Source organism: Cryptomeria japonica, chromosome 11, assembly GCF_030272615.1.
Source record: "Cryptomeria japonica chromosome 11, Sugi_1.0, whole genome shotgun sequence".
NCBI lineage: Eukaryota > Viridiplantae > Streptophyta > Pinopsida > Cupressales > Cupressaceae > Cryptomeria > Cryptomeria japonica.
The window spans coordinates 645,152,054-645,163,853 of NC_081415.1; the positions used below are offsets into that span (position 1 = coordinate 645,152,054).

General features: G+C 33.6%; 2 long non-coding RNA genes across 2 annotated transcripts; both read right to left on the reverse strand.

The window, feature by feature from the left end:
• Positions 1-4,937: 4,937 nt before the first annotated feature.
• On the reverse strand, positions 4,938-11,579 carry LOC131039939 (uncharacterized). The gene is made up of 2 exons (XR_009104735.1): positions 11,304-11,579; positions 4,938-5,216 (listed from the first exon to the last, which is right to left on the reverse strand). It is a non-coding gene; the product is annotated as an uncharacterized LOC131039939 (long non-coding RNA).
• LOC131039940 (uncharacterized) lies at positions 10,230-11,297 on the reverse strand. Its single transcript, XR_009104736.1, has 2 exons — positions 10,963-11,297; positions 10,230-10,829 (listed from the first exon to the last, which is right to left on the reverse strand). It is a non-coding gene; the product is annotated as an uncharacterized LOC131039940 (long non-coding RNA).
• Positions 11,580-11,800: the final 221 nt, after the last annotated feature.

The following is an 11,800-nucleotide window of genomic DNA, read 5'->3' on the forward strand; positions in this document are numbered from 1 at the left end:
GCATTACTACATATGGGCATGTTGCAATGTTGAAGATAAAATTGCCAGGTTCAATTTAAAACTCCATAAATGCATTCTCATGAGAATTTTGCTATCTGCTAATGTTGGTTTTTTTGGTTATTGATGTTGTTGCAGGATTTTTCTGAGTCTGCCATGCCCCTGTTGTGTCTGTGTTAAATTCATTATATAATTTGGATTGAAGTTAATCAAAGCTCCTGCTTATATAGTAGATTGGTTTATCATCAAAATCCCTTGTTGATGAGAAGTCCTTGGGAGTCCTATTCTGTAAGATCATGTTTCTTACTATTATGCACAGTATTAATCCAGTTTGACAAAGAAATCTCGTCAAGTCTAATATAATGTAACGTTGGTTATATCAGTTGATTTATTCATGTCCGTCTGTTACACATCACATCTATAGGGAAGATATTATCATAAGATAGGTTAGGCTAAGTGACCCAAATCCAGAAAACCTCACTAAATGAAAACTTCATTACAATGGTTATATGCCATCTATTTGTTCGGTTATCTTCTACTCAGATAATTGTAAAAAAATTTGGAAATCTATGTTACAAGAGATTCACAGGGTTCAGATAATATGGGAAAAATTTGAAATTAACATTTGTTGACCATGAATTTAATTAGAAAGAAGTTATTTTTGGTTTCTAAAAATTTTCATGAGACAACTGGTACTTTAAGACTCTACTCTGACATTTTTTAGAGGTGGTCTTTTTGTTTTCAGTGTCAATGCAAGAAAAATTTGAAAGCCATGGATTAGTTGTTCAATATATGAAATGAATGTCTTTCTCAACCATTTAGTGGCTGCTTTGTACTCTGATCAGACAATGTTTTATTTCCTTATCTGTTGGTAGCTTTCACTCTTTGTAATCAGCATTGATTCAATATAAAAAAAATTATTCTGTTTGCTTCTTTCAAATTAAAAATTAACATATAATATTTGTCTTATTTCTATCAATTTTTTTTTTCAAATTTTAGATTAAAATTATTTATAATTATAAAAAATATTCATTATATTTAGATTTTAAAATTAACATATAATTTTTTATACTATTTATATATATTTTTTCTAATTATAAATTTAAATTATTTATAATTATAAACAATAATTTTTATTTTTAAATAATTTAATTTTTATATATTTTTTCAAATAAGGAAGAAGATACGATTCCATTCATAAAATAATATATATAAAATATAATATAGTATTTAAATGATGTCTTTTTCATTTATACATTTCTTTAAATTTATAATTTAAAATTAATTTAATAATATATAAAATTTTTGTCTTTTATTTATTTATTTATATAAAATTTTAACTCAAAATGAAAGCATATTTTGTGAAAAGAAAATTAAAGTAAAATTATTTAAATTATATTAATTGTTTATACAAAAATTAGTGGATGGTTTGTGATGACCTAAATTTATACATATTACATTGACTGATAAGGTTTATAGATATATATTAACAAGTAGCAATATTTATATTATAATAATTATGTCTTAGATTTTCATCTCACTTTGGTGTGCATGTAAAGTTATATGACCAAAGCATTAAAGAAATAAATAGTCCTACAAAGGCAATCTACAAAAAGAAAATAGGATGAATATTTCATACTTAGTTCATGAACATTATGATTTAAAGTTGGATAAGAAGAAGGACAAATATGAACATTATAAAATCAAAATTAACAATAAATTTGAAGACACCAAATCTACCCTAGCGAAACCCACATATACCAAAAAAATCCAACAAGAGTAAGTCTAATAGCTTCCTCATTCAATATCTTTATAGTTGAACTGACATCTTACACCTCACAAGAGGCTAACATCCAACTTGAATAACAAAAAAATTAGTCCCTAGATCTAAACTAGCTCTCAAAGGCACTCTTTTGCTCACTACAACTTGTACACCAAATTGAAAATAGAAGTATTTTGGTGAGTCGGGTCAAGCCAATAAGAATTATGCACAAACAAGACATTCCCTAACTAGATGCAAAGAGACACTTCACCACTCAACTAGGTTGTGGTGAGTTTGGTGTACACATATATGTGCTTAGAAGAAGATTATGCTAGCTCTAACTTAGATAAGTAGTACAAGGGACATTGTTGTCCTTGTTAATGGTCTTTGTTGAAGAAATTTGAACAACATTCAAAGATCTTTGAGGCTAAACTCAACTCATTATATGCTAAAAGATTGACTCCCGTTTGTGAAGAATTATGAAAGACTTTACCTAAAATGTTTGAATAGTTTTAAAACACAATTTCATCCAATAGTTCCATGGAGGATTACAAAGAAAAAAACTCATTTGGAAATTGAACTCATAATATTTTGTGTGAAATACAAATGGTCAATGAGATTAAAGATACAATTCCTTTGCAACCTATGGTTGTGACTCACCCTTTTTGCCAAATCTAGATACCCTTGAGTTTGAAGCATGTGTAATAATGCTTAACATTTCTCATTAAGTATTGGCTCATGTCCATTCTAGCTATCCTTTAAACAACTAATTGTTTCACCATTTTTTACTTACAAAGTGAGATTGAACTTAATCGTTTATATCGACCTTTCAATGTTGAACCAAGTTTAATAAAACATAAATGTTATTTGAATGAAGTGGATCACCATTCAAGTTGGACTAGCATTTTTTGTTGTTGAAAATTGTATTATTGTGATTGAATATGCTACATACTCCAAGAGTTCTCATTGCTAGTGGCTATTTAATAGTTTGTGAAATCTGAATCTAGGTGTCCATTGTGTTCATATGAATTTTTTAGTCATGTTTCCTTGATATTGTCTTGATGAAGGAGAAGAGTGGGCAATATATTGGAATGGCTTGCATGGGAACATCAAGCCTTGTCCTACTTGTAGGTCATTTCACAAAACAAATTTTCAAGGAGGCAAAAATCAGGGAACACCTTCAAATGAAGAATTGAAGGTCCACTCACCATCGCATGTTAACAACTTTCAATTGAAGGTAAGCCAAATTTGATCATAGCTTCTTTTTAATATTTAAAGCCTAAATTTATTGAAAGGATTCAAATGTACCTTTGATTGAAAGTACATGACCTATATGTTCACTTACACCTTGGATTCAACAAAAAAAAAAATGATTTAGACTACATTTTCTATAATCAAATAAAATCATCATGACACAAGATTTTGTATGAACATAACCATCAAAAAAAAGATTTCTTAAAAAATATAATTTATAATTATTTTTTTTCAACTGTTATATATATATGTATATATAACTTTATTAGAAATATATATCTAAATTATAGTTAATCTCAATTAAAAATTTGTTAATTCTAAATTGGTTGATATTGAGATTGGGAGTGAGGTAATGCAGTTATTGATCCAGTAACCGCATTGATCAGTTGATCTACTCGACCTTGTGCCTACATAAAAAGGAATATCCCCACCGGATTTAGCTTTGCCCTACCATCTGTGGAAGATTGTAATTTTGGGTGTAAGCACATCCCTTGGTTCTTTGGAAAATTCAGACCATTGTTTATTCTGCAGTCATCTAATTCTAACTTGTGACTACTATCATTACCAAAGTTTCACTTTGGATTCGCATGTATAATCTCCCCTTGGATATGAGCTACTCTAGACTCATTCAAAACTGATAGATCAATTGGGTGTGTTAGTGAAACTTGACTTGGAGCAGGCAAATATGCAAAGAGTAGGTATCTGAAGATTTGGACATTAATTGTTATCTCCAAGCCAATTGTTCAAACGGTCAAGGCTCGTGCTTCTCATGCAGATGGACCAACATGGACTCAATTTTTTGAATTTTGAAAGGCACAAATTTGCGTGGTGTTCATCCAAAATTTCTACTGGTCTTCGATCTGTCAACATTAACAAATGACGAGGCTACCCTGACAAAGACTTCATTTATCGCGAACATGGGCAGATTTTTTAGCAAACTATGCTACCCTTCTCTTAGCCCCAGAATCTACACAGAGGGCTTGGACTTCAGACTAAGCTTCCTACAATCTCAAACAGGAATTCAGCTCATGTTACCTCAGCTCCCATTCAACTCTCTCATAAATATGCTTTTTCTCTCACGATTCAGTTTTCTTATCATGAGGAGTTTCAGTATTGTGTGGCGCAGATTTTGAGAGATGAGGATCATTTCCTCCAGGCATTCGCAGAAGAGCATGTGTAGACATATTAGATTTCCTTGAGAATGAAGATGAAATGGTATCCTTCCCCAGTATCACTACCCTTTCCGAGACAGAAAAATCACAAAACCAAATTTGTGGGGCTACAGACAAGTGGAGAGGAAGCAAAAGAAAAGCTTAAAAATTACGGTTGGAAGCCCATGACTTGGTTGATGGAGGAATTCAATAGACTATGGATACAATCCTCACCAAGAGCAGAAGGAAGCAAATATTTTATTTAGCTTTGATTGGATTTTAGATCTTTGAGTGTTTTGTTAAATATAGTATAGTTTCTTCAGCTTTTTCTTTGGATGGTGTAGATTATTCAACTTTTTTCTCTGTAAAGAGTTGTGTTTCGTCAACAAAATGTTATATTTTTCTGATATTTTATTACAATAGGTGAGGGCCCCATTTCATCAATTTACGTATCAGAAGAAAAAGAGCTAGTCCAAAAGATAAGTATTTGCATTTTCATTATCCTGGCAGATTTGAGTTAGCACCTAAATTGATTTAACAATCCTTTTCAGTGACCAATGGTTATTGATCAACTAAGTTATTGTGAACCTGTTTTGTGGTAATAATAACTTGTTCTTTGTGAAATGCACTCTCACATCTTGTTCCAAGAAACTCTTCAATGTCATTGAATCTGACACCATAGTTGAAAATATTTGCAGTCCAAGTTAGTACTTGAAGCCCATACTTACATAAAAGCTCGTTTCATGAGTCCTGAAAGTAAAAATTTGCACATCTAAAAGCCAATATTATTTATTATAAATATGTAATAGCTCAATATTTATTTCAAAGTTCTACAGCAAGAAAATTTGAGAGTGACAATTTATAAATAAAAATGGCTGTTACAAAAATCCAAGCATACGTCATGAAGCTTTTTGTTTTGCTTTCAGCATTGCAAACCCAACGAAAACCAACAATAAGCTAAGAAGGGCAACCCCGCCAAATGAAGGTATTATAATTGCGTGCTCCCTAGGTAGGAAATAGTTATGGGCAAAGTGATCTCTGTCCAGAAGAGGCTGCAAAAATAGGATAAAAAGAAACAGGTTAAGCCTGTTTTGACACTGAGTATCAGCTACAGACTACAGAATTAAAAAATACCAAATTGAAAACAATGAGCAATTTTAAATATACACCAACCGACATGAACAGGGAGAGAGATACCATAATGATCACCCAGAATGTATAGTAGTCAAATACAAAGAAACTTAAAAAGACCATAAATAAACCAACTGCCTTGTATTTCAAGTCCATCCCGTAGATCACTTATGTGAGCCTCTAAAACACTTAAACCTGTCAAAATAACTAGATGTGTCATTTGAACAGAACCATTTCCTTACACATAAGTCTGAGTAATATTGGACTATTAGGATGATAAATAATAAATCAATAATTAGGAGGAATTAGGGGTTGACTATTAGGGGAATAATTTCAGTGTCTACATTGCCATAGATACATCCTTATACATTTATCTACAGTTACACTAAGCTTGCGATGTGGAGATGATTACAATTAGGCTAAACAAGGAGACAAAATTCAAACAACATTATGATACAATCCATACTTCATGCACAAGTTAATGCAGATGCTCTGCCTAAACATTGTTGTAGAGAAATGACAGTCAAAATCAGAGAAACGAAAATTGCCAGAAAATCGTCAGAATCGGCGAGTCCGAGTCCGAGACATGCTCGCCGAGTCTCTGGGACTCAGACTCGGATGAATGAGAAAAATTAGAGTTACAACATGTCAACCAATAGAAAAATAACACCCAACGCCTTTATTAAATAATAAGTTTTTGTGGCCTCGCGGGGAGCTGCCCCCAAACCCCCGTCGAAAAATATGGGGGGAAATTGCGTTGATAGAAGTAGGGAAAATTTAACCTCCGAGTCTGACACTGATTGGATCGACCAGGTAGATATAGAGCCTAAGACTGTAGCCATGGCAAAGGAGGAGCGAAGAGCACGAGCACAGATAGGAGATTCAGAGGCAGATAGTGACACGGATGTTCCTGATGTTGGTGAGCATGGCATGGTGTCACGGGGAGCGGCTATGGCTGTAAAATCATCCAGGACCTACCTTAGACGCCTTCGCAGGGGGCCGGGGCCGGAGGGTGCAGCCGTGTTGGCTCCTTTGAGCCATAGGCTTGTAGTTGTATTTACCTTTGGTATTTGTATGAAACATTTGATGATGATCATATGATGACATGGATTTTTTATTCCATGAGTTTTGTAATATTGTATACATTTGACAATATTTATATATCTATGTTTGTTATTTCCTTCAGCTACAATTTGCGTTTATGCTTATGCGATTGATGTATACTTGTGTATGTAATCAAATGAGCCAAGTTTGATGATGTTATTGTGTCTTTAAGGTGTATTCAATAAAGGGTACCTGAAACAAGTTTTAAATCTTTAAAAATCTCTAAATTTCTTGAGTTTTTCACTTTCCCGAGTCCACCGAGTCAACCGAGTCTGAAGCCGAATTTGACTCCGAGTCCCAAGTCCGAGTCTGAGCTGAATTCAAGTCCCGTTTCTTTGGTCAAAATACACCACAAGCTATGCTAATGAGCACAATACCAGTTAATAGGCAAGATACGATGCCAAAATCTTATCTATAGAATGCATTTACCTTTTCAGGAAATTCCAGACACCCTCGACGATCTAAACCAGTATTTAAAACTAAAAGAAAAAGAAAATAGCACCTCAATAGACTAAAATTAAGATTATTATTATTGATTTGGCTAAACTGCATTAATTGTGCAACGAACATCAGATTAGCAATAATGATCACCCTATAAGCTCAATGCGCAATGCATCACTATTAACAACATGATCCCAGCTCTGCAGCTTTCCCTCTCAGTGGAACAACTCCAGCTGAACCTGCTTGTGAATCACTGATGTTCCACCACCAGTGTGATTCTCATCCCTTTCTATTTATTTACACTAGAAACCCAATGTGATTTGATGCCTCTGTAGAGCTTGAATCAAAATCATCCCTTCATATTTATAATGCAGAAATTTATAAGACCTGTATGACTCAATTTCTCTATGCTGCTAGGACATTACAGAGTGAAACAATGGCCACCGACCATCTTTTCAAGATCAAAGGTATGGGCATGCTAAAGATGGGACAGCTCACTAGTGATCCTGCCTAGCAAATGAAATTATTCTGACATTTACAACAAATTCCAAACCTGCCCAACATGCACATGGTTGTGTTTGACTTTATTAGAATTTAGTCCTCAAATCCAAGCTCACCTAAAATTATGAGAGCACAAATTTAAGGAACAGATCCACAGAACTTAAGTTGTTTGTCTATTACAAGGAAGAGGTACAAGTCGCCATCAAGTAGACATAATTGTGCTTTGTGCATGTTAGAGAATTAATCTTTCCATATAGGCACAACTAATGTAAATTATGCAGACCAAATGGTAAAGAGAAATCCTGGAAGCAAGGATTAGAAGACTTGCAGTTGGGACCATGAGTAGAAATTAGAGCCTAACGAAACAGTTGCCCAAAACATTTTTCTGCTATTGTGAGACTAAAGTAGTTGCCAGTAAAATGGTAGATTATTGATCTTTCAAGGTCCTTTTATTAAAGTGAATCCCCCTTCATCCCCATGATTTAATGAAGGCAACCATTATTTGTTGAGCACGTTGAATCATAGCAGTTTGTGGACACCTACTTGGCTTCTTCGTTATGAATGTCTGATTCAGCCAAGGTAGACAGTAGTTTTTGAGAATATTTTGCAGCATCAAGCAAACTGGTTTTCTTTGGATTATTCCTGCTTGTAAGGATGTTCTAGGATGGACCAAAAATGAATGGCAGACAGCTAGACGTGCAATTGAGTTATTTCGGATTCTAGGAAGGGGGTGCATTCAAGTAGGTTTTAAAAACGAAGAATCGACCAAGATAATCATAGGTCATGGAGTCTGACATTTTGTTCAGATTCCAGTCTACTCTCACCCATAAAGATTTAGATTCGACCACCCAGGACCATTTTTAATAAGTGTTAGCCATTGTGGATTGAAGATCCTTATCAAAAAAATTTCTTTACAGGCTTAAGGGAGCTAGTTGTGAGGGTGTTCAACAATAGAAGTACCATCCCAATCTGGTCCTTATGGAGCCATGACAGTCCATTCAAGCATTGAAAATGTTAGCTTATTTATTTGAAAAAAGTATTTTATGGATGATGTTATTGTAGCTTGGATTCTGCATACTACAATGGAGATCTCTGGAAGTAGATATTCAAAGGATAACAATCAGTAGTTTACAGTACCTGCTTCCCAGAGAGTGGAGGGTAGCATAAATGAGCAAAGAAGCATAGAAGACAGAGTTGGAAGTTTGAAAGGGTATGAAATGAATTGGCTTTTGTGTTTGACAACATGCAGATCACCTTAAGGGGTAACCGCTTCAAAGTGAGAAGTGATTTCACTACGCCAAGCATTACTGCAGATGAGCTGGTTCAAGCTCATTAGAGGGACACTTTGGAGCCAGGTGTGATGGTTTCAGATGCAGTTAATGGAGTTGTATATACCCCTCTTTTTTTGATAGTGAGAGTAGTATGATAGTTAAGAATGCCAATGCTGAAAATCATGCTAAGTTTTTATGTATGTATCTAGCAGTCTTGGCTTTTATTTTGAAATTAGCTATAAGGGAGCGGCCCCAATAGAACCTGCCATTAATCCATCATTAAAAAAATTAAAAAAGAAAAAGAAAACACTAACACTTATCAACTTCCATACATCTAGTATAGTGAAACTGAAATAAAAATGGAAGATTTTCTTTCACATGAAACACCCAAAATTGTCAGATAAGATATCAGAGAAGATATCATCAATTGGCAATTTACCAGTAGTAAATAACATAGAACATTAGCAGATAGATAATTTTCCTCGCAGTAAATAAAACTGTAAAAGTGAGGTATTGATGCAGGAGCATCCAAGCAAGAAGCTTAGAAAGGAACATGACTATATTTGATTCTAGAAACAAGCAGAGACTAGCATTTCAATTCCCAAATGGTGGCAGCTATTTTCAGCAACAATTCTCTAACTTGGACATGAGACTTTATGGTGGGTGGTGTCTATTTTAAACAGCGCCTCTATTTAGCACCGGTGGCTGATACAAAGCAGATACAGACTAATTGCTGGCAGATTAAAAGAAATCGTCTTTGGCATATTAATCTTTCAGAGGCATTTCAACCTATTATTACTGCCAGAGTCCGCAGAGTCCGTGTGGGTGGGGTCATGGTCATTTTTTTTTTTAAGTTTTCAAGATGGAGATCCCTGTGTTCAACTTTCATAATCGTAAAACTAAAATTCAAAGGAATGGTGAATGGACTAAAACACCACCTACCGATGCAAATAAGTTATTGGAATAGCATAAAAGAGATAGATAAAACTAATGTTATTATTGGTCTTTCTTTTTCTGGTATTTCATCATATCATATAGATTTAGATAAATCGTCATCAGAAATTTGGAATAATTTGAATAAAATGTTAGAAACAAAAAACATTAATGCAAAGTTTTCTCTAAAATTTCAACTATTTAGATTCAAAATGGAAGATGAATTACTATGTCATATCACATAAGCAATTTGAGTTCTCTCATTTGACAATTGGTAAAAGTCACCACTCCAATAGATGATGAAGATGCTAAGACTATTTTGTTAAACAGTTTACCTTCAAAATACAAAAATGCTATTTTTACACATTCAAATAACTTGTCAAAACAATAGAAGATATGATTTCAAGCCTTTCAACAAAAGTAAAATAAATAAATGAGAAGATTAATGATAAGAGATTGTCACAATCCATGATATTATGATGCTGGTGCTTTTGGATTAAATTGTGTTCAGATTTTTGGATCAACGTTTCAGATCACACTCCATGATCCTTTATCAGAATGAAAAGAGAAACAGAAACGTTGATTCAAAAATCTGAACACAATTTAATCCTGAAACAGCATCATCATAAATGAAAAGATTTAGAAGTTAATTCTCAATATAAAAATCTAATATACGCACAGAGCAATAATAATAAAATTGTATGTTATTACTGTAAGAAAAACAGTCACATGGCTTGGACTTTGTTGCCCTTCATTGGGTGAGATGAGCTGCTAGTATTGGTTGCCTTTCATTGGGTACCCGTTCCTCGACCGTTGAATACCACCAATGATACAGTGTAGACAGGCTTTACAGTCTTTTGAAGAAAACAACTATATATATAAAAGCAAAGAGTTATGCTTTTTAGTTGACTTCTCATACAGAGGTGCTAGCTCAGTAGACTCTTAAGAATTAAGATTTCTGAAAATATATTTTACATTTGAATATAGAATTTGGGTATTTGAAGCTAACCCCTAACATAGGAAAGAATGATATCATCCTTCAAATGCTCCAAACAGGACTAGAAAGCATTTAAACGAAAACATTTGAAATTTGTTTTGGGGAGAATGTATGACAGTTCCAAATTTCGACATCATAATAAATTAACACACAGAAAAATGCATAAGCATTAACAAATTTTCCATTACAGAAATTCCAAAGTAAGAATAACATAACACATTCAAGAGTTGCCATAACAATTATATCAGCAAAAATAATACGGAAGAGTTTCGCCATAATGATCATATCTGAAAAAAAACAAGAAGAATGCCATAAGCTAATGTTGAATAAATCTAAATTGTGTTATCTTGCCATATGCAAGAAATAACAGATCAGAAAATGAAGCTAAGACCTAATTTAGGATTTGAACCTAAGACCTACCCCAGACTGATGGCCTACTCTATGCTCTGCTACTTGCCTGTTTTTCAAAAGATCTTCTGTAGAAGCTTCAATTACCACTTCCACGACTGAAACAGACATGAATCTGTAATACCTTTGTACTTGCAAAGTTTAGATGATTAATATTCAGGCCAAGATAACAGAGGAGACAAATGTTAGCTCCCATAACTACTCAGAAGGATGCATTATATATTACTAGTTTGGTTACATAACCTAATATTACGAGTTGAACAGGCATTTTTTTACGGCATTGCAGCCTATCTGCATTTTCGTTTTCTGAACTGTGATGGATAGATAGCATACGAAAAAATAAATGTACTTACAGTGATCGTAGAATAGGTTTTGGAGGAAGCCGCAATCATATAACTTAACAATTTCATCGCAATATAGAAAAATTAACCCTTACGATTCGGAGGATAAAATATTCAGGATAACAATGTTTTTATCATTTTTGTTGTGTGTTTTTTTTGACTTGAGAGAAAGTGGGTGTAAGGAGTTCGGATTGATCAGTGAATATGGAAATCTAAAATTGATGTAGAAACTTAATTGTTGGCCTGGATGTATATTTTGGGATGTCCCTTCATTAAAACGTAATGGATTTTTCCGTTATTTTTTGTCATAAGTGGAATTGGCAAGAAGTTCTCTTTGGCTTTGGTTTGCATGATGATGTCATAGTTGATTCTATTAGACAGGGTATTTTGAGGCATATTTGGAAAGCTAGGTGTACCATAGTGTTTTCAAGCAATTATTTTTAGAAACTGACATTCTAATGCTTTACTCACATAGTTTTTCAAGTTGCCTTTTTGTTCTCACAACTTCA